Genomic DNA, 24,238 nt, shown 5'->3' on the forward strand with positions numbered 1-24,238 from the left:
CCATTCATCCAACCTGACTGGATCTTCCTGAAGGTGATGTGATGCAGTTTAGTTGCTTTAAATTACTGCTCGTGAAGTTGTAGAGATTAATGAAAAGTACATAAGAAAGACAGACTTGCATTTATAGAGTCCCTTTCACAACCTCAGGATGTCCCAAAGCACTTGACAGACAATTAAGTACTTTTGAAGTGTAGTCACTGTTGTATTGTAGAAAACACGGCAGCAAATTTGCACACAGCAAGCTCCCACAAACAGCAATTAACTAAATGACTAGATCTTCTGTTTTAAATGCTGATTGAGGGATAAATATTGGCTAGCACTCCCTCAGTACTGCACTGAAGGGTCAGCCTTAATTCTGTGTTCAAGTCTCTGGAGTGGGGCTTAAACCCACAATCGCCTGGCTCAAAGACAAGAGTGCTACCACTGAGCCACAGCTGACACTAAGAAAATCAACCAGAAGATGGGCATAGGATGTGCAAGAAGGCACAGGAACAGCACGGGAGGAGGAGGGCAGATTTTTAAATGGCATAATTTAGAAGCAAAGGAAGCTGAACTGAAGGCTCGAGCAGGACTTTTTCTATTTTGCATTCTTCCCCAGGTTGACAGGGAAGCATAGGTTGGAGATCTGCAACTCCCACTATCTATGTCAAGTATCCAAGGTCTAAATAAGAATGACAATATTTTCTGTGATTATTTAGGAAGCATTTTTGCTGCCAATGATGTGATTATCATCACTGATTTCAATGCATTCCCAACTTAAGTTGGGTCGATTGAATTCACCTGCGGTAATCATGATCATTGGACCCAGGTCCAGATACAAGTTAGCTCTATTTGGGCCCTTAACACATTGGAGTAAATTTTCATCTTCATCGCCTCAGCAGTAATTCAGTGGAATGGATTTCCCGCTTTTTGGAGAGCTTGTCCAATTCTCATTCTATTTGGAATGAAAATCATGCAGGCTCCATAACAGGCAAGCGATCCGCTCCACCAGAGAACCAGCCAAACGGTAGAAAATCTACCCCATTGACTCAAAGAGCAATCAGGAGCAGCAATCACAATTTACAAGTCGTGAGGCCTTTGGAAACCAGTACATAGGAACAGGAGTAGGCCATTCAGCCCCTCGTGCCTGCTCCGCCATTTGATAAGATCATGGCTGATCTGTGATCTAACTCTATGGGCTCGATTTTAGCACCCGCTATAGGGTGCGTTCTCGGCAGGGGGCCCCGAAAATCGCGAAATCCAGGAGCGGGACCGGATCGCGCCTCGATCCCGCCCACTTCCGGGTTCCCCGCTGACGCGCCGGCGTGCGCGCGCAGCCCCCGCTGGTGGGAATCCCGCAGGCAATTAAAGCCAGCGGGATGCCACTTGACAATATTTAGTTTGGTACTTAAGGTCATTAACTGACCTGATTAAGGGACTGTGTTTGATTTTTGATCAACATGGGACTGTTTCCCACACTGGGGGAAACACTCCCAGCTCGAATGGACGTGTTGCAGCTGTCAGCCTGAGGCAGCTGCAAAGGTCCCTGCCAAAGGTCCATTTGACAGGGGGAGGGGGGGGGAGGGGAGACCCTCACCCTCACCCATTGCAGGAGGCCGCTCTGTCACTTGGGGCAAAGTTTGGCCTCCACCACCCTCCTCCTGACGGTCAAAGTCACCAACCTGCACACTTACCCCGGGGTCCGGAGACATTACCTACCTTGCGGACCCCCTCAGATGTACATCTTGAGGATGGGGGCCGCCGTAGCTGCAGTCATGACCTCCTCGGAGGCGAACAGTATCACCAGCCTCGCCATCCACGCCGTCCACCTCTCACACGTGAAGCTCCGCAACAGTGCTGTGACACATCCACCTGTATAGCAGGAGGGAGGGCTACCGCAGAGAGAGATGCATCGCAGAGGGCACTACCCTCGCCACAGGTTCCACAGACCGAGGCTCAGCCTCCTGGACCTCTCTGAGCAGCAGTGCACACGGAGGCTCAGAGTCACTCGACATGTAGCCGTGGACATCTGCAGCCTCTTTCATGCCGAGCTGCTCCTGGCTGGCCCATGCACCATCTTCCTACCTGTCGCTGTCAAAGTCACCACTGCCCTCCCGAACCTCTCCTCCACAGCCTTCCAGGGTGCAACCGGGGACATCCCCGATGTGTCTCAGTCGTCTGCGCAGAAGAGCCCTGCAAATACACCTACACCCACTCTGCAGTGACACAATGGGTGGCATCAGTGGTGGGTCCTCATAGTGATACCCAGGAGCGGGCATTATTGCACAAACCAGACAGGATTCGCGAAGACATGGCAGTAGTGGTTCCAATATACTGTGTGAGGTGAGTTGTTCTGAAATTCAATAGAAGTAACTACCATGACAAACCCTCAAACACCCTTGTGCATCCCCCTCATGCTCACGACACGTTTGCCTTATGCTGCCTACTGCACATATGTGATGCATGCCCTGTGGCTGCAGCACAGGTGGTGGCAGGTTGAGTGAGGCTGGCCGTGAGAGAGATGCACGAGAGGGTGAGTATGGGATAGAGCCATGAGATTGTATGAGGATTGGGTTGCGTGGTAGTGGCGGGGTGAGTACTGGCGAGGTGAGTAGGTGCAGGTAAGATGAGGATGGGGTTTGAGTGGGTATGAGGGGTGATGTGACAGAGTAGTGTTGGCAGTGCCGAAGGAGATGTGGGGTGGGGGCAGTGATGTGGCAGACGGAGTGCAGGGGAAAGACTACGTGTACTCACTTTGGCTGACCGACTGAGGTCATTGGACCGCATCCTGCACTGTGTGCAGGTGGGCGATTTTTTGGTGGCGCAGGTGACCCCCTCTGCCACCTCGAGCCAGGCCTTCCTGGTGGCAGAGGCGGGCCGCTTCCTCCCGCCCGCCAGGGGGAAGATCTCTGTCCTGTCCTCCCCCTCCTCCTCACCCCATGTATTGATACCTGGGGTGAGGCATCATTAAACTGGGAGCAGCCTTCCCCCTGGGCTTCTCCATGCAGTCATCTTTGCTATTGGTTGCAGCATCTGTCAGTGGAGGACTGCCCCTTTAAATAGAGCGCCTCCAGCTGACAGATCTTACTGCGCATGCGCAGCCCGCCCAACGCGCAGATCAGCAGCGGGGAACCCGGAGGAGCAGGTAAGTGAATCCAATTAGTGGGTTGCCTGCGATGATCGCGCGGGAAATCCACTAATTTCACCGGGCGCGTGCTTGCCCACCCGCCGAGAACCCGCACCCCTGCTAAAATCGGGCCCAATATATCTGCCTTTGGCCCATATCCTTTAATACCTTTGGTTGGCAAAAAGCTATATCTCACATTTAAATTTAGCAATTGAGCTAGTACCAATTGCCGTTTGCGGAAGAGAGTTCCAAACTTCTACAACCCTTTGTGTGTAGAAGTGTTTTCTAATCTCGCTCCTGAAAGGTCTGGCTCTAATTTTTTAGACTGTGCCCCCTACTCCTAAAATCCCCAACCAGCAGAAATTGTTTCTCTCCATCCACCCTATCTGTTCCCCTTAATATCTTATAAACTTCGATCAGATCACCCCTTAACCTTCGAAACTCAAGAGAATACAACCCCAATTTGTGTAATCTCTCCTCGTAACTTAACCCTTGAAGTCCGGGTATCATTCTAGTAAACCTACGCTGCACTCCCTCCAAGGCCAATATGTCCTTCCGAAGGTGCGGTGCCCTGAACTGCTCACAGTACTCCAGGTACGGCCTAACAAGGATTTTGTATAGCTGCAGCATAACTTCTGCCCCCTTGTACTCTAGATATAAAGGCCAGCATTCCATTAGCCTTCTTGATTATTTTCTGCACCTGTTCATGACACTTCAATGATCTATGTACCTGAACCCCTAAGTCCCTTTGGACATTCACTGTTTTTAACTTTTTACCATTTAGAAAGTACCCTGTTCTATCCTTTTTTGATCCAAAGTGGATGACCTCACATTTGTCTACATTGAATTCCATTTGCCACAGTTTTGCCCATTCACCGAATCTATCAATATCCCATTGTAATTTTATGTTTTCATCTCCACTGCTTACAATGCCACCAATCTTTGTGTCATCGGCAAACTTAGATATGAGACTTTCTAAGCCTTCATCTAAGTCGTTAATAAATATCATGAATAATTGAGGCCCCAAGACAGATCCCTGCGGGACTCCACTAGTCACATCCTGCCAATGTGAATACTTACCCATTATCCCTACTCTCTGGTCGCTCAGCCAACTTCCTAACTAAGTCCGTACTTTTCCCTCGATTCCACGGGCTTCTATCTTAGCCAACAGTCTCTTATGTGGGACCTCATCAAATGCCTTCTGGAAGTCCATATAAATAACATCCATTGACATTCCCCATTCCACTACTTTAGTCACCTCTTCAAAAAATTCAATCAGGTTTGTCAGGCACGACCTACCTTTCACAAATCCATGCTGGCTCTCTCTGATTAACTGAAAATTCTCAAGGTGTTCATTCACCCTATCCTTAATTATAGACTCCAGCAATTTCCCCACGACAGATGTTAGGCTAACTGGTCTATAATTCCCCGGTTTCTCTCCATCTCCTTTCTTAAAAAGCGGAGTGACATGTGCAATTTTCCAATCTGGAGGGACAGTTCCTGAATCTAGAGAACTTTGAAAGATTATAGTTAGGGCATCTGCAATCTGCGCACCTACTTCCTTTAAAACCCTGGGATGGAAACCATCTGGTCCTGGGGATTTGTCACTCTTTAGTGCTATTATTTTCTTCATTAATGTTGCTGTACTTATGTTAATTTTATCGAGTCCCTGTCCTCGATTCAATATTAGTTTTCTTGGGATTTCCGGCATGCTATCCTCTTTCTCCACTGTAAAACTGACTTGACCTCGTCCTCACCAATCTACCTGTCGCAAATGCATCTGTCCATGACAGTATTGGTAGGAGTGACCACCGCACAGTCCTCGTGGAGATGAAGTCCCGTCTTCGCACGAAGGACACCATCCAACGTGTTGTGTGGCACTACCACCGTGCTAAATGGGATAGATTCAGAACGGATCTAGCAGCACAAAACTGGGCATCCATGAGGCGCTGTGGGCCATCAGCAGCAGCAGAATTGTATTCCACCACAATCTGTAACCTCATGGCCCGGCATATTCCTCACTCTACCATTACCAACAAGCCAGGGGATCAACCCTGGTTCAATGAGGAGTGTAGAAGAGCATGCCAGGAGCAGCACCAGGCGTACCTAAAAATGAGGTACCAACCTGGTGAAGCTACAACTCAGGACTACATGCATGCTAAACAGCGGAAGCAACATGCTATGGACAGAGCTAAGCGATTCCACAACCAACGGATCAGATCAAAGCTCTGCAGTCCTGCCACATCCAGTCGTGAATGGTGGTGGACAATTAAACAACTAACGGGAGGAGGAGGCTCTGCAAGCATCCCCATTCTCAATGATGGCGGAGTCCAGCACGTGAGTGCAAAAGACAAGGCTGAAGCGTTTGCAACCATCTTCAGCCAGAAGTGCCGAGTGGATGATCCATCTCAGCCTCCTCCCAATATCCCCACCATCACGGAAGCCAGTCTTCGGCCAATTCGATTCACTCCACGTGATATCAAGAAACGGCTGAGTGCACTGGATACAGCAAAGGCTATGGGCCCCGACAACATCCCAGCTGTAGTGCTGAAGACTTGTGCTCCAGAACTAGCTGCGCCTCTAGCCAAGCTGTTCCAGTGCAGCTACAACACTGGCATCTACCCGACAATGTGGAAAATTGCCCAGGTATGTCCTGTCCACAAAAAGCAGGACAAATCCAATCCGGCCAATTACCGCCCCATCAGTCTACTCTCAATCATCAGCAAAGTGATGGAAGGAGTCATCGACAGTGCTATCAAGTGGTACTTACTCGCCAATAACCTGCTCACCGATGCTCAGTTTGGGTTCCGCCAGGACCACTCGGCTCCAGACCTCATTACAGCCTTGGTCCAAACATGGACAAAAGAGCTGAATTCCAGAGGTGAGGTGAGAGTGACTGCCCTTGACATCAAGGCAGCATTTGACCGAGTGTGGCACCAAGGAGCCCTAGTAAAATTGAAGTCAATGGGAATCAGGGGGAAAACTCTCCAGTGGCTGGAGTCATACCTAGCACAAAGGAAGATGGTAGTGGTTGTTGGAGGCCAAGCATCTCAGCCCCAGGGCATTGCTGCAGGAGTTCCTCAGGGCAGTGTCCTAGGCCCAACCATCTTCAGCTGCTTCATCAATGACCTTCCCTCCATCATAAAGGTCAGAAATGGGGATGTTCGCTGATGACTGCACAGTGTTCAGTTCCATTCGCAACCCCTCAGATAATGAAGCAGTCCGAGCCCGCATGCAGCAAGACCTGGACAACATCCAGGCTTGGGCTGATAAGTGGCAAGTAACATTCGCGCCAGATAAGTGCCAGGCAATGACCATCTCCAACAAGAGAGAGTCTAACCACCTCCCCTTGACATTCAACAGCATTACCATCGCCGAATCCCCCACCATCAACATCCTGGGGGTCACCATTGACCAGAAACTTAACTGGACCAGCCATATAAATACTGTGGCTACGAGAGCAGGTCAGAGGCTGGGTATTCTGCGGCGAGTGACTCACCTCCTGACTCCCCAAAGCCTTTCCACCATCTACAAGGCACAAGTCAGGAGTGTGATGGAATACTCTCCACTTGCCTGGATGAGTGCAGCTCCAACAACACTCAAGAAGCTCGACACCATCCAAGATAAAGCAGCCCGCTTGATTGGCACCCCATCCACCACCCTAAACATTCACTCCCTTCACCACCGGCTGCAGTGTGCACCATCCACAGGATGCACTGCAGCAACTCACGAAGGCTTCTTCGACAGCACCTCCCAAACCCGCGACCTTTACCACCTAGAAGGACAAGAGCAGCAGGCGCATGGGAACACCACCACCTGCACGTTCCCCTCCAAGTCACGCACCATCCCGACTTGGAAATATATTGCCGTTCCTTCATTGTCGCTGGGTCAAAATCCTGGAACTCCCTTCCTAACAGCACTGTGGGAGAACAGTCACCACACGGACTGCAGAGGTTCAAGAAGGCGGCTCACCACCACCTTCGAGGGCAATTAGGGATGGGCAATAAATGCTGGCCTTGCCAGCGACACCCACATCCCGTGAACGAATAAAAAAAAATACTGACGCAAAGAAAGTAACAATGTGATTCAATTTGAATTTCTCTGCCAAGACAAAAATACACAGCATTAAAAGGACGACGGACAATGGAGCAAGAGAGAAATTAAAAAGAAGTTGGTCTAGAAATTCCAGTGGTGGGCTTTTTGGGGCAGGGTGGGAGGTCTGCCTTCTCATGGAGGCACTTTGACTGAGTCCCGGGGGCAGTTGTATTTGTGGACTCCTGGCAAACGCTCACACCATTTTTAGGGAGGGAGTGGTGTGGGGAGAGGGATTTTAATTCACTACAGTGCCTTGCCACAGAGTGAGTGGCCCAGAGACCCGGGGGGGAGGGGGAGCTCAGAGGTAGTACTCTGGCCTCTGTCAGAAGGTTGGAGGTTCAAGCCCCATTCCAGAACTTGATCACGACAGTGCAGCACTCCCTCATCCCTGGTACCATTCTTGTATATCTCCTCTGCACCCTCTCCAAGGCCTAGATTACATGCTCAAATCTCTGGAGTGGGGCTTGAATCCACGACCTTCTGACTCTGAGGTGAGAGTGCTACCCACTGAGTCATGTCAGACAAATCAAATTATCAAAGAAGAAATCAAATAAAGTCAGGAAGTAACACTAGTTTATTAACCATAGAATCCAATTTTAGATAGCAGCACTTAAACAAAGTTTGCAAATAATTAGTAGATAGGGTTAATTGATGAAATAAACAAGAGGTTACAAAGGCAGATCAGTTATGTCACAGTAATTCAGCATTAACTGCTTGATGATAAATTTACTGTTGACATCAGTGGCAGATAAATCGGAGAGATTAATTGAGGTTAGATTACATTGATAGCTGACAAGTTAACTGCATTAGTTAGCCAGCCAGTCTATCGAATGGATAAAGTCTATAGGTCTATAATTAGCAATGTTTCCAGAACTTACACCTCATCCTTATGAACTGTTGTGGTTGAATTAGTTGCCTTGCCTCCCTCTGGGAGGATGGTGTTCGCCTTCTGAGATGTCAGAGTAATAAACCTCAGTCTGTAGTGGTGCTATCCATTCCTACTGGATCCTTTGCTCCTGGGTAAATTCACCTCTCATGCTGGTAGCTGTATTTGGACTAACTGTCTTAAATCTCTCCTTACTTAATCTCAGTGAAAAGGGTACACCTATAGTATAGCTGTACAATCTTAACTTCTGTAACCTTCTTCCCTCTCTCGGTCGGAGATGCACTTTCCGATTTTACAGAGACACGCTTCCACATATATGAGACAAAGAACTCCTACACCATCGACCAGAAAAAGAGGACTAAAAGCACTACTAAACGAACCAGAACCAAACTAAGAACTAAGGACTGAAGACTTTAGTGTCAAAAACACAAAAGGGTCACACACAAGTCCAGATATGGCAGGACACCTTTATGTTGCCTGTAATGAGTCATCAATGGACCTATAGGCTTGATGGCTTATTTTCTATCCCAGGTAAGGAATTCTTAGTTTGTACAAGCCTTCACGGTTTAGTTAGCTTCTGCCCTTTACTTTCCTAGTATTCACTATCTACTGACTCCATTTTAAAGGACACATTTAAGGCAATTCTTAGGGGATTTCTCCTACAGTCAACTATGACTTAGTTTATTTGAATTTTCAGAAGGCTGCGTGAAAGGCTTCTAATTAAGCTGAAAGCCATGTGAATCTAGGACGGAGTATGGGATTGAATTCAAAAGTTGGTTAAAGGATGGGAAACAATACAAATGAAAGGCGTTGTACTAATTTCTGGGTGGCATTGGGCGGGGGGGGGGGGGGGTGGGGAAGAGAAGAGGGTTGGGAGGGGAAAGAGGAGTGGAAATGTAGGGAGGCAAAGATGTTGAATCCAGTTCCACAAGGGTTGGTGCTTTGATCTTTGTTTCTAGTTTGCTTAAAATGACTTAGATTGCCAAATTTGCAAACGGCACTAAAATAGCAATGTTGTAAACACCAACGGTCCAGCTAAGGATTTGCACAGGGATTTGGGTCATTTACGCAAATGGAATGGCAGATGGCAAATTAAGTTTAATACTGACAAATGTGAAGTGTTGCACAATGGAGAAAATATGTACGATGAAAGCAAAAAATTAATAGAATTAGTACAGGCAAACTCAAAGGCACCAGAGAGTACTAGTTGAGCTCAAAACTGTCCATGTCTAGACAGGGTGGTGGCCAATTAAAAATGCCAAGACTATAGAGTCAGAACTGTGGAATACAAGTATACTGAGGTTGTGCTAAACCGGTACAGTGCACCCATGGAGTGCTATGTGCAGTTCTGGCAGTCATACTGGAGCAAGTGCACAGAAGGGCAACAATTTTAATTCCAAGTGTAAATGGAAACACCTACAAGGGAAGGTCAACGATGCTCAATTTCCAAAGTCTAGAGATTGGTGAAGGAAGGGGAGGGAAGAGGGGTCAGTCCACACAGAAATATGTAAAATATTAAATAGCTTTCTGGATCAACCTCAGCTTGCACTTTGGGCGATTCTCAGGTCCTCTGATGCCCCGCAGATCTATCTCTTATCCTCTAATCGAATCTGAACTGGATCCTTCTTCGCAGTTAGTTGGTGGCTGCTCCAAGCTCTCTCTCCCTCCATCCATCTACAACTGGACTTATTTCTCTGCTGCCTCCAGGTCCTTAAATTTGAATTTTGGACTGATCATCTTTTTTCCTTCTGTCCTGTTCATAATCCCCAACCTTCCCCTTCCAATCTCCCATCCACTGCAGCCCTGAACCCTCAACTTTTTAACAGTTTCTCACATATATTACCACCATTCCTGGCCCCCAGGCTAGCACAGTCAATGGGTCATTTTGCTCACACACCATCCCTATCCCCTTCAAAACTACCATCAAACACTCTCAAAAACGTCCATTGTCAACCCATATGCTCTCTCTAACTACTTCTGCCACGATCTCCACCAGCCCCTGTCCCCCCTCCCAAACATGCTAGCCCCAATTTTAGCCTCATAAGCCCAGCGAGAATGGGACACATTTGGGTTGGATCCCCAATTTATACCCTGCCCAATTTTTGGCTCCGTTGAAGTCAATCGAGTGTAAAATCGGGCAGGTTGTAAATCAGACATCCAACCCGAACATGCCCTGTTCTCGCAGGTGCGTTAGGTTAAAATCGGGGCTTCTGTTCCTCTTATTCTGCCCTTTTGTGCTGCCTTCCCCCGACCACTGGTGATGCAGCCTCCCGCCTCCTCAGCCCTACTCTCTGCAATTCCCTCCTTAAATCTCACCCTTTCTTCCTCCATTGTGAAAAAACTTTCCAAAATCCATCTCTTCAACAAATTTCCAGTCACCCCCAACCTAAATCTCTCCCTCCATGGCTCAGCGTCCATTTCCTTACTCCCATATGTGAAGCACCTTGGGGAATTTTCTATACATGCAAGTTACTGCTACTGTAGTAGGTAGGACAATTCCTGTGCAATACTTTAAAACAGGATAGTAGGACAAGAAGTCGTAAGTGTAGCTTGAGGAAATGTAAATTTAGATCAGATATCAGAAGGAACTTTTTCCAAAATGATTGTTTATTTTTTTCAACAAGATAGGCCAATTTTACTAAGCTAAGAAGTGATTTAGCAGAAATGGACTGGAAACAGCTACTTGAAGGTAAATCAGTGTCAGAGCAGTGGGAGGCATTCAAGGGGGAGATTCAAGGGGTACAGTGTAAATACGTTCCCACAAAGAAAAAGGGTGGGACTGCCAATTCTAAAGCCCCCTGGATGTCAAGGAGCTTACAGGGTAAGATATGTCAGACACCGAGAACTCAATACTGCAGAAAGCCTAGAGGAGTATAAAAAGTGCAGGGGTGAAATTAAAAAGGAAATTAGGAAAGCAAAGAGAGGGCATGAAAAAATATTGGCAAGTAAAATCAAGGAAAACCCAAAGATGTTTTATAAATACATTAAAAGCAAAAGGACATCTAAGGGAAGTAAGGCCTATTAGAGACTAAAAAGGTAACCTATGTGTGGAGGCAGAAGATGTTGGTATGGTTCTTAATGAATATTCTGCCTCTGTCTTCACAAAAGAGAGGGATGATGCAGACATTTTAGTTAAGGAGGAGTGTGAAATATTGGATGGGATAAACATAGTGAGAGAGGAAGTATTAAGGGGATTAGCATCTTTGAAAGTAGATAAATCGTCATGGGATGAATTTATCCCAGGCTGTTAAGGGGAGGAAATAGCGGAGGCTCTGACCATCATTTTCCAATCCTCACTGGATACAGGCGTTGTGTCGGAGGATTGGAGGACTGCTAACGTTGTACCGTTGTTTAAAAAGGGAGCGAGGGATAGACCGAGTAATTACAGGCCAGTCAGTCTAACCTCGGTGGTGGGCAAATTATTGGAATCAATTCTGAGGGACAGGATAAACCGTCACTTAGAAAGGCACGGAATAATCAAGGATAGTCAGCATGGATTTGTTAAGGGAAGGTCGTGTCTGACTAACTTGATTGAATTTTTTGAGGAGGTAACAAGGAGGTAGATGAGGGTAGTGCATTTGGTGTAGTCTATGTGGATTTCAGCAAGGCTTTTGACAAGGTGCCACATGACAGACTGATCAAAAAAGTACAAGCCCATGGGATCTAAGGGAAAGTGGCAAGTTGGATCCAAAATTGGCTCAGTGGCAGGAAGCAAAGGGTAATAGTCGACGGGTGCTTTTGTGACTGGAAGGATGTTTCCAGTGGAGTTCCGCAGGGCTCAGTACTAGGTCCCTTGCTTTTTGTGATATATATTAATGATTTGGACTTAAATGTAGGGGGCATGATTAAGAAGTTAGCAGGTGATACAAAAATTGGCCGTGTGGTTGATAGTGAGGAGGAAAGCTGTAGACTGCAGGAAGATATCAATGGACTGGTCAGGGTAGCAGAAAAGTGGCAAATAGAATTCAATCCAGAGAAATGTGAGGTAATGCATTTGGGAGGGCAAACAAGGCAAAGGAATACACAAAAAATGGGAGGATACTGAGAGGTGTAGAAGAAGTGAGGGACCTTGGAGTGCATGTCCACAGATCCCTGAAGGTAGGACAGGTAGATAAGGTGGTTAAGAAGGCATATGGAATACTTTCCTTTATTAACCAAATCATAAAATATAAGAGCAGGGAGGTTCTGCTGGAGCTGTATAAAACATTGGTTAGGCCACAGCTTGAGTACTGCGTACAGTTCTGGTCACCACATTACAGGAAAGATGTGATCGCACGAGAGAGGGTACAGAGGAGATTTACGAGGATGTTGCCAGGGCTGGAGAATTTTAGCAATGAGGAAAGGTTGGATAGGCTGGGGTTGGTCTCTTTGGAACAGAGGAGGCTGAGGGATGATTTAATTGAGGTATATAAAATTATGAGGAGCCTGGATAGAGTGGATAGGAAGGACCTATTTCCCTTAGCAGAGAGGTCAATAACCAGGGGGGCAAAGATTTAAAATGATTGGTAGAAGGATTAGAGGGGAGCTGAGGAAATTTATTTTTCACCCAGATTGTGGTGGGGGTCTGGAACTCACTGCCAGAAAGTGCAGTAGGGTCAGAGACCCTCAACTCATTTAAAAAGTACCTGGATGTGCGCCTGAAATGCCGTAACCTACATGGCTATGGACCAAGCGCTGGAAAGTGGGATTAAACTGGGTGGCTCATTTTCGGCTCTCGCGGACATGATGGGCCGAATGGCCTCCTCCGTGCCATAAATTTTCTATGATCCTATGGTTGGTAAATGTTGAACATGCTGCACCATGGTAGTAAGTTGCAGGTTTTAAGGGTGTTCAAAACTAGGGTGGGAAAGTTAGAATACTCGAGGGTCAAAAGCTTTGATAGGCCAAACGGCCCTCTTGAGTCCTTGACTTTTCCTGTGTTCTTATTATACTGAATTTGTTCCACAACAGATGAAAATACCAGTAATAAACCTTGGCATAAGACATCCTAAAAACATTCTCTGAGCTTCAGATACAAGAACCTATGTCAAGTTCACAATTATTTCTGTGAAGTTATGCAGTCAATTGCAGGTCAAGTTCACAGCCTGAAATATCAAAGAATGTGACACTTTTTTTTTGGAACTACAGCCTTTGCATCAGACTCCAGAATGCAGCACATGATCTGACTAATTGTTACTCAACTTCAACGTGCCGTACCATTAGATTCATCAAATCATCAGTCAGCTCATAGCATAGTGAAGTTTTACTGTGGTGACTGTACGGCTATAGTACCAAGATAACAGCAAACTGTTCACACCAGACTTGTGCTGAAGACCGTTGGCACTCATCTCAGGCCCTTGAGCACACATTAGCAAAGCTCTGTGGATAGCTAAGGTCATCGGTATGGGCGCACCATGTATCATCCACTACAGATGACTTAATCTCCAGCCATCTCGACTCTGTCTTGCCACTGCATCTAGATGAAGGAGGAAGACAGTGTCTGCACAAATCATCCCCACTATAATTCAATTCACGTACTGGTGCCATTTTTATTTCCACAACACCAATTAACTGGAGATGAATCACAGTGTGTCATCATCGACAACAATGGACATCCATCAATCATCATCATCACAGTGGCAGCACTCTTGCCTCGGAGACAAAGGGTCATGGGGTCGAGTCTCACTCCAGAGACGAGTTGTAAACAATTTTACAACACCAAGTTATAGTCCAACAATTTTATTTTAAAATCCACAAGCTTTCGGAGGCTTCCTCCTTCCTCAGGTGAATGTGGAAATGAAATCCTCGAACCTATCGCATTTATAAATCACAGAACAATGCCTGGTGATTACAGATAGTCTTTTCAACTGCCCGTTGCCAAGGCAACCACAGTGTTCAGACAGATAGGTGTTACCTACAGGGCCACCGGATATACAAACGGCCAGAACTAAAAAAACAGATGATGTGGAGATGCCAATTAAAAAAAGAGCGAGAGAGGCAGAAACATAGAAACATCCGGAAGGAAAAGACAGCAATTGACCAGTTATATTAAAAACAGATAACATTTGTTCGCTGGTGGAGTAACGTGTAGCGTGACATGAACCCAAGATCCCGGTTGAGGCCGTCCTCATGGGTGCGGAACTTGGCTATCAATTTCTGCTCGACGATTTTGCGTTGTCGAGTGTCTCGACGGCCGCCTTGGAGTACGCTTACCCAAAGGTCGGTGGCTGAATGTCCTTGACTGCTGAAGTGTTCCCCGACTGGGAGGGAACCCTCCTGTCTGGCGATTGTTGCGCGGTGTCCGTTCATCCGTTGTCGCAGTGTCTGCATGGTCTCGCCAATGTACCATGCTCTGGGGCATCCTTTCCTGCAACGTATGAGGTAGACAACGTTGGCCGAGTCACACGAGTATGAACCATATACCTGGTGGGTGGTGTCTTCTCGTGTGATGGTGGTATCTGTGTCGATGATCTGGCATGTCTTGCAGAGGTTACCGTGGCAGGGTTGTGTGGTGTCGTGGACGCTGTTCTCCTGAAAGCTGGGTAATTTGCTGCGAACGATGGTCTGTTTGAGGTTGGGTGGCTGTTTAAAGGAGAGTAGTGGAGGCGTGGGGATGGCCATAGAGAGGTGTTCGTCGTCATTGATGACATGTTGAAGGCTGCGGAGAACATGGCGTAGTTTCTCCGCTCCAGGGAAGTACTGGACGACGAAGGATACTCTGTTGGTTGCGTCCTGTGTTTGTCTTCTGAGGAGGTCTATACGATTTTTCGCTGTGGCCCGTCGGAACTGTCGATCGACGAGTCGAGCATCATATCCCGTTCTTACTAGGGCGTCTTTCAGCGTCTGTAGGTGTCCATCACGTTCCTCCTCGTCTGAGCAGACCCTGTGTATTCGCAGGGCCTGTCCATAGGGGATGGCCTCTTTGACGTGGTTAGGGTGGAAGCTGGAAAAGTGGAGCATCGTGAGGTTGTCCGTGGGCTTGCGGTAGAGTGAGGTGCTGAGGTGCCCGTCTTTGATGGAGATTCGTGTGTCCAAGAAAGAAACGGATTCTGAGGAGTAGTCCATGGTGAGCTTGATGGTGGGATGGAACTTGTTGATGTTATCGCGTAGTCTCTTTAGTGATTCTTTGCCGTGGGTCCATAGAAAGAAAATGTCGTCGATGTATCTGGTGTATAGCGTTGGTTGGAGGTCCTGTGCAGTGAAGAAGTCCTGCTCGAACTTTTGCATGAAAATGTTGGCGTATTGGGGTGCGAATTTGGTCCCCATGGCTGTTCCGTGTGTTTGGGTAAAGAACTGGTTATCGAAGGTGAAGACACTGTGATCCAGGATGAAGCGGATGAGTTGTAGGATGGCGTCTGGAGATTGGCTGTTGTTGGTGTTGAGTATTGATGCTGTCACAGCGATGCCGTCATCGTGGGGGATACTGGTGTCGAGTGCCGAGACGTCCATCGTGGTGAGAAGTGTTCCTGGTTCAACAGGTCCATGGGTACTGAGTTTTTGTAGGAAGTCTGTAGTGTCGCGACAGAAGCTGGGGGTTCCCTGTACGATGGGTTTCAGGATGCCCTCGATGTATCCAGAGAGGTTCTCACACAGGGTTCCGTTGCCTGATACGATAGGACGTCCGGGTGTGTTGGCTTTGTGTATCTTTGGGAGGCAGTAGAAGTCTCCCACGCGGGGAGTACGTGGGATGAGAGTGCGTAGGATGCTTTGAAGGTCTGGATCGAAGGTCTTGATCAGTTTGTTGAGCTGGTGGGTGTGTTCTTTGGTCGGATCTGCGGGTAACCGTCTGTAGTGTTCCTGGTTGTCCAGTTGTCGGTATGCTTCTTTGCAATAGTCCGTTCTGTTCTGTACGACTATGGCTCCTCCTTTGTCCGCTGGTTTGATGACGATGTTGCGGTTGGTCTGGAGAGCGTTGATGGCGTTGCGTTGTGCTCGGGTGACATTCTGGACTGTCTTCTGAGTGCGGCTGATGAATCTGGCATTGACGCATTTCCTGACAGCTTGAGCATACATGTCAAGCTGAGGGCAGTGACCCTCCAGAGGAGTCCAGTTTGACTCTTTCCTCTTCGGTTGCTGTACCGTGGATCCCTCTGTCTGCTGTTCCGGATCGTTGATTGTCTCATTGGGTTCGCTGCTGAAATCTTGGGGTTTGTGGAAGAATCCCTGGAGCCTCATTCTCCTGATGAATTCCTCTGTGTCCGCCGCGAGACTAATGGGGTCCATTTTGGTAGTGGGGCAGAAATTGAGCCCTCGGCTGAGAACTTCGATTTTGTCTGGTTGAAGGGTGTGGTCGGACAAATTGACGATAGACTTCCCTGTGGTTGCAACCGTGGTACCAGGGGAAGCTTGGTCGATGCTGGTGGTGATGCAGAGTTTCTCAAGCTTCCTGCTCTTGGTTTTCATGTAGGCAGCGTAGTTCCGTTGCCTCGTCTGTTTGGCGGTATATCGTAGCTGGTCTGCTGTGTCCTGAGTACAGGTTGAGAGTATGGACTCTATCTTGGTTTCGAGGTTGCGGCGTCTGCTGTAGAGTTGGTGTATGAGATGGTTGCGGAGTGTGCGAGAGGTACGGCGGCAGAGTCTCTCAGCGTAATCCGAGTTGTATGTGGACTTGAGTGGGTTCGTGATCTGTAGTCCTTTTCGGATCTTGTCTGCTTTCTTACAGCTCTGTAAAAACTTGATGTCTGTGTCTATATGCGCGATCTTCTTGGATATCCTTTCCACTGTGAGCCGGCAGTTTGTGGTGTCGAAGGTAGTCTCCAGAGACTAGAGCATATAATCCAAACTGACACTTCTGTGCAGTACTGAGCAAGTGCTGCATTGTCAGAGGTGCTGTCTTTCGGATGAAATATTAAACCGAGGCCTCGTCTGGCCTCTCAAGTGGATGTAGAAGATCCCATGGTACTATGTGAAGAAGAGCAGAGGAGTTCTCCAGGTGTCCTGGGCCAACGTTTATCCTTCACCCAACACCGAGAGCGTATGTGGTCATTCTTCTCATTGCTGTTTGAGAGACCTTGCTGTGTACAAATTGGTTACCGCATTTCCTACACTACATAGAACAATGTAGAATGTACAGCACAGAAACAGGCCATTCTGCCCAAAAAGGTCCATGCTGATATTTATGCACCACACGAGCCTCCTCCCTTCCTACTTCATCTAATCCTATCAGCATCTTCTTCTATTCCTTTCTCCCTCGTGTGTTTATCTAGCTTTCCCTTAAATGCATCTATATTAGTCACCTCAACGACTCCTTGTGTTAGCAAGTTGCACATTCTAACCACTCTCTGGGTAAAGAAGCTTCTTCTGAATTCCCTATTGGATTTATTAGTGGCTATTTTTTTATTTATGGCTCCTAGTTCTGGTCTCCCCCTCAAACGTCGACACTATCAAACCCTTTCATAATCTTAAAGACCTCTATCAGGTCACCCCTCAGTTTTCTCTTTTCTGGAGAAAAGAGCCCCAGCCTGTTCAATCTTTCCTGAAAGGTATAATCACTTAGTTCTGGTATCATCCTAGTAAATCTTTTTTGTGCCTTCTCCAGTGTCTCTATATCCTTTTCATAAAATGGAGATAAGAACTGTTCACAAGTGTGATCTAAGCAAAGTTCTATACAAGTTTAACATAATTTCTCTGCTTTTCAATTCTATCCCTCTAGAAATCAACACCAGTGCTTGGTTTGCTTTTTTAAAAAAAAATGGTCTTGTTAAACCACGTCACTACTTTGTAATTTGTGTATCTGTACCTCCAGATCCCTTTGTTCCTCTACCCCATTTATACTCTTATTATCCAAGCAGTATTATCCAATGCCTCACACTTATCTATGTTGAAATTAATTTGCCAATTACACACCCATTCTGCAAGTTTATTAATGTCTTCCTGTATTTTGTCGCAGTCCTCCTCAGTATTAACTATACCCCCCAATTTGGGGTTATCCGCAAATTCTGAAATTGTACTTCCGATTCCCAAGTCCAAATCATTTATGTAAATAGTAAACATCAGTAGTCCTAGCACCGATCCCTGTGGAACACCACTTCCCAACTTTTGCTGGTCTGAATACCTACCTTTAACCCTACTCTGTTTTCTGTTGTGTAGCCAGCTTGCTATCCATTCTGCTACTTGTCCCCTGACTCCACATGCTGTGACCTTAGAGTCATAGAAGTTTACAACATGTAAACAGGCCCTTCGGCCCAACATGTCCATGTCGCCCAGTTTATACCACTAAGCTAGTCCCAATTGCCTGCACTTGGCCCATATCCCTCTATACCCATCTTACCCATGTAACTGTCCAAATGCTTTTTAAAAGACAAAATTGTACCCGCCTCTACTTCTGCCTCTGGCAGCTCGTTCCAGACACTCCCCACCCTATGAGTGAAAAAATTGCCCCTCTGGACCCTTTTGTATCTCTCCCCTCTCACCTTAAATCTATGTCCCCTCGTTATAGACTCCCCTATAACAGCCACTAAACTTCAAAAGTACTTAATTGGCTGTCCTGAGGTCATGAAAGGCACTATATAAATGCAAGTTCTTTTATTCTTAATGCACAGCAGAGGTAATGGTTATAGTACAGAGATAACGCCTGACAAATTGAGTACAAATCAAATTTAGAGCAATCTATTTTTGATAGCTCTTTATCACTGTGTAGCTTGGTCTATTTATGGATCTGAACAAATTTCTTGGTAGCAGTAAAACAGAAGTGTTTTGTTATGATGAGCCCAACATAGACAAACTCTTGGCTCTGCTTGCAGGCAGTGAATCAATGGAAAAAAGTATGTCGCACCTACAGAAATACTGGTACAGAACAAGACACTTAGCCTGGAGACATATTTTACGTTGTTTTAGTGCAGGTCATCAGGCTGTTAGGAAAGCAGAGAGAGAAAGATATCAGACACTCCTGGGCACAGCAGTCAGGCTAAGAATGTGCAGTCAGTTAGAGTGTATGGCATATAGCAAAACAGTCACAGCAAACCAATTTATTATTTTATTTCATGAAGAGAACAATACTCAGGGGAGAAGAGCATTTTCATGCTCTATTTACACTACACCAAGTGTGATAACTGGCGTCTTTGAGAAAGGATAGCTGTGCTTAAACAGCCCACTTGCACTTGGAGCAAGCGGCCATTATAAACAGTCTACATCAACCTGGGGTACGACAACAGGAAGTTGAGGCTCTGGTTTGACCTCAACTCAGAATTTAGGTTTAAAAACCTCCATGTAGTTACACGATTCACACCTGTGAAAACTCTACAGCCGACAAAACCCCGATTAAATTCAGTGTTGCCCTCTTGCTGTCAGATTTAACTGCTGCAATAGCCAACATGTTTGAAATCCATTGAGGGTCAAGAGTTGTAACTTTGAGCGAGGGTGAATCGGATGCAATTATCCTCTCACTGGTAAATCAGATTAAAATGCATGTTTCAATTGATCTCTTGTGACATGCTGCAAGGTGTGAACAGCTCATCGCAAGTGCTCAAGCTCTGCTGGAAACGATGTTTGCAACCAAACTTGGTGGTGATGTTTCTCGGGCCAGGGTGGGGGGTCAGGAGGAGAAAGAAGGAAAGCCAATGTAGATGCGAACTCATGGCTGTAACCAACCGAGGGGGTCAAAAAGAGAGAGATTTATGGTGGAACATTGAGGAGAGCTAAAAGTACTGTCACCCAGAATCACGTTCCCCCAAAGAATGGAGCTTCAGGGAAAATGAAATGTAGTATGATTCAGAATTTCATTTTCCCCCACTAAATAAGTTCTTAAAATCTGCAAGAAAGAGGCTCAGCAGATGAGATATGTTGAACTGTCATTGATCTCTTCTAAAGATTTTTTTTTGAGTTTAAAAAAATGTATTTTTCTTTCATCACCCTGAGCCATACATTACTCCTGACTGACTGGGGGTGTGGGATCACCTCCTCCAATAACGCTGCTCTGAAACCAGAAAATGCCCAAAGGAGGTCCAGGATGACTGATCCTCCAGTTTTTCTTTCCTTGCTGTTGGGAGGTAACTTACTTCTTCTCACCATCACAGATGTGAATCTGCGTTTCAGTACTCTGGCACAATACAGATAAATGTTGCGTTACCTGCATTCAGTAGGTCTTTCTCACTGCTTCAACATAGCTCAGCTTCCACATGCTAAAGCACAGTGCGTTACCCAGATAGAGTAAATCAATGGTCGTCATCGCTTAAAACTTTACATGAGTGATTTTAACCTAACCTGCCCAGCAGAAAACTGGCACAATCGGATTGGTTGCCCATTTTACATAGAATTTACAGCATAGAAACAGGTCATTCGGCCCAACTGGTCCATGCCGTGTTTATGCTCCACACGAGTCTCCTCCCACCATTCTTCATCTAACCCCATTAGCATATCCTTCTATTCCTTTCTCCCTCATGTGTTTATCTAGCTTCCCCTTAATTGCATCTATATTATTCACCTCAACTACTCCATGTGGTAGTGAGTTCCACATTCTAACCACACTCTGGATAAAGAAGTTTCTCCTGAATTCCCTATTGGATTTATTAGTGACTATTTTATATTTATGGTCCCTAGTTCTGGTCTCCCCCACAAATGGAAACATCTTCTCTACTTCTACCCTATAAAACCCTTTCATAATCTTAAAGACCTCTATTAGATCACCCCTCAGCCTTCTCTTTTCTAGAGAAAAGAGCTCCAGCCTGTTCAATCTTTCCTGATAGGTATAACCTCTCAGTTCTGGTATCATCCTAGTAATTAATCCTTTTAATTTTTTTTGAAAACACATCTTCTCCAGTGCCTCTATATCCTTTTTATAATATGAGACCAGAACTGTTCACAATACTCCAAGTGTGGTCTAACCAAGGTTCTATACAAGTTTAACATAACTTCTCTGCTTTTCAATACTATCCCTCTAGAAATAAACCCCCGTGCTTTCTTTGCTTTTTTTATGGCCTTATTACCTCTGTGGCTACTTTTAGTGATTTGTATATCTGAACCTCCAGATCCCTTTGCACCCCTACCCCATTTAGACTCTTATTATCCAAGCAGTATGTAGCCCCCTTATTCTTCCTACCAAAATTGTACCACCTCACACGTATCTATATTGAAATTAATTTGCCAATTACACACCCATTCTGCAAGTTTATTAATGTCTCCTTGTATTTTGTCACAGTCCTCCTCAGTATTAACTATACCCCTCAATTTGGAGTCGTCCACAAATTTTGAAATTGTACTTCCGATTCCAAATCATTTATGTAAATAGTGAACAACAGTGGTCCCAGCACCGATCCCTGGGGAACACCATTTCCTACCTTTTGCCAGTCTGATTAACTACCTTTGATCCCTACACTTCTATTTTCTGTTTTGTAACCAGTTTGCTTTCCATTCTGCTACTTGTCCCCTGACTCCACATGCTCTGACCTTAGTCATGAGTCTACTATGCAATACCTTATCGAAGGCCTTTTGAAAATCCAAATATTTTACATCCACTGCTTTACCTTGCCTACCCTTTGTTACTTCTTCAAAGAATTCAATAAGGTTGGTCAAGAATGACCTTCCCTTTTGAAATCCATGCTGACTATTCTTCTTATATTTTTGGTTTCTAGATCTTTTTCTATTACATCTTTAAGTGAGGCTTCCATTATCTTTCCTACCACCGACGTTAAGCTAAATGATCTATAGTTCTATCTCCCTTTCAAATATAGGTATTGTTCAAATCCATGGCAGGTTGAAATTGAACTAACAACCTCTAGATTCCTAGTACACTGCCATAACCAGTAGGCTACCATACCCATACTATTGAAGTCAATGGAAAGTAAAATCACATTAGAAGAGATCAAAAAAGATAAAGACATTTAAGGTGGAAAGGGGGGAGATATTTGATAAACGAATCAAACTTAGAGGGGATAAAACCCCTGGTCCAGATGGATTGCATCCGCGCATATTAAACGATGTTAGGGAAGAGATAGTAGGGGCACGACTACATATATATAAAAATTCATTAGAAAAGGGAATAGTGCCAGAGGACAGGTGGATAGCTAATGTGATTCCTATATTTAAAAAGGGAGATAGAACAAGTCCAGGGAAATATAGACCAGTTTAGCTTAACATCAGTGCTAGGAATGATAATGGAATCCTTACTCAAAGATGTAATAGAAAAACATCTAGAAAATGAAAATATAATAAAGAATAATTGGCACTGATTTCAGAAGGGAAGGTCATGCTTGACCAACCTTATTGAATTCTTGGAAGAAGTAACACAAAGAGTAGACAAGGGTAATGCAGTAGATGCAATATATTTGGATTATTCACGAGGTCCTCAATAGGGTACCGCATTGTAGACTCATGACGAAGATCAGAGTATGTGAAGTCAAGGGGCAGGTAGCAGAATGGATAGCAAGCTGGCTACAAAACAGAAAACGAGTAGGGGTTAAAGGTATTTACTCAGACTGGCAAAAGCTGGGAAGTGATGTTCCCCAGGGATCAGTGCTGGGACCACTGTTGTTCACCATTTACATTAATGATTTGGACTTTGGAATCGGAAGAACAGTTTCAAAATTTGTAGTCGACACCAAATTGAGAATGCCTCAAAATGCAAGGAGACATTAATAAACTTGCAGAATGGGTGTGCAATTGGCAAATGAATTTCAATATAGTTAAGTGTGAGGTGGCACATTTTTGGTAGGAAAAATAAGGAGGCCACATACTGCTTGGATAACAAGAGTCTAAATGGGGTAGAGGAGCAAAGGGATCTAGGGGTGCAGATACACAAATCACATAAAAGTAGTGACGCAAGTTAATAAGGCCATAAAAAAAAAATCAAGCACTGAGGTTCATTTGTGGAGGGAAAGAATTGAAAAGCAGAGAAGTTATGTTAAACTTGTATAGAACCTTGGTTAGACCACACTGGGAGTACTGTGCAGTTCTGGTCTCCCTATTATAAAAAGGATTTAGAGGCATTGGAGAAATTGCAAGAAAGATTCACAAGGACGATACCAGAATTGAGAGGATATCTGTATCAGGAAAGGCTGAACAGGCTGGGGCTTTTTTCTCTAGAAAAGAGAAGGCTGAGGGGTGACCTGATAGAGGTGTTTAAGATAATGAAATCCTCTTTGATAGGGTAGATGCAGAGAACATGAGAACATAAGAACATAAGAAACATAGCTAGAAACATAGAAAATAGGAGCAGTAGACGACCATTCGGCCCTTCGAGCCAGTTCCGCCATTCAATATGATCATGGCTGATCCTCTATCTCAATACCATATTCCCGCTCTCTCCCCGTACCCCTTGATGCCTTTTGTGTCTAGAAATCTATCTAGCTCCTTCTTAAATATATTCATTGACTTGGCCTCCACAGCCTTCTGTGGTAGAGAATTCCATAGGTTCACCACCCTCTGATTGAAGAAATTTCTCCTCATCTCAGTCCTAAATGTTCTACCCCATATCCTGAGACTGTGACTCCTCGTTCTGGACCCCCCGAGCCAGGGGAAACATCCTCCCTGCATCCAGTCTGTCTAGCCCTGTCAGAATTTTATACGTTTCAATGAGATCCCCCCTCATCCTTCTAAACTCGAGTGAATACAGGCCTAGTCGACCTAATCTCTCCTCATAAAACAGTCCTGCCATCCCAGTAATTAGCCTGGTGAAACTTCGCTGTGCTCTCTTTATGGCAAGTATTTCCTTTCTTAGGTAAACTGCACACAATACTCCAGGTGTGGTCTCACCAAGGCCCTGTATAACTGCATATGACATCCTTGCTCTTGTACTCAAATCCTCTTGCAATGAAGAACGTAAGAAATAGGAGCAGGAGTAGGCCATATGGCCCCTCGCTCCTGCTCCACCATTCAATAAGATCATGGCTGATCTTCGACCTCAACTCCACTTTCCCGCCCGATCCCCATATCCCTTGATTCCCCTAGAGTCCAAAAATCTATCTATCTCATCCTTGAACATAGTCAATGGCTCAGCATCCTTAGCCCTCTGGGATAGAGAATTCCAAAGATTCACAACCCTCATTGAAGAAATTCCTCCTCATCTCAGTCTTAAATGGCTGACCCCTTATCCTCGTTCTAGACTCGCCAGCCAGGGGAAACAACCTCTCAGCATCTATCTGTCAAGCCCCCTTAGAATCTTACATATTTCAATGAGATCACCTCTCATTCTTCTAAAGTCCAGAAAATGTTTCCACTTGTGAAGGAGTCCAAAACTA

General features: G+C 45.6%; 1 protein-coding gene across 6 annotated transcripts in view; it reads right to left on the minus strand.

Moving 5' to 3' along the window:
* The window catches only part of LOC137335377 (solute carrier family 12 member 7-like), a 259,685-nt gene that overhangs the window by 90,893 nt on the left and 144,554 nt on the right, over positions 1-24,238 (minus strand). The gene's annotated exons all lie outside the window — the stretch shown is intronic.

The sequence above is a fragment of the Heptranchias perlo genome, chromosome 2, assembly GCF_035084215.1.
Source record: "Heptranchias perlo isolate sHepPer1 chromosome 2, sHepPer1.hap1, whole genome shotgun sequence".
Lineage (NCBI taxonomy): Eukaryota > Metazoa > Chordata > Chondrichthyes > Hexanchiformes > Hexanchidae > Heptranchias > Heptranchias perlo.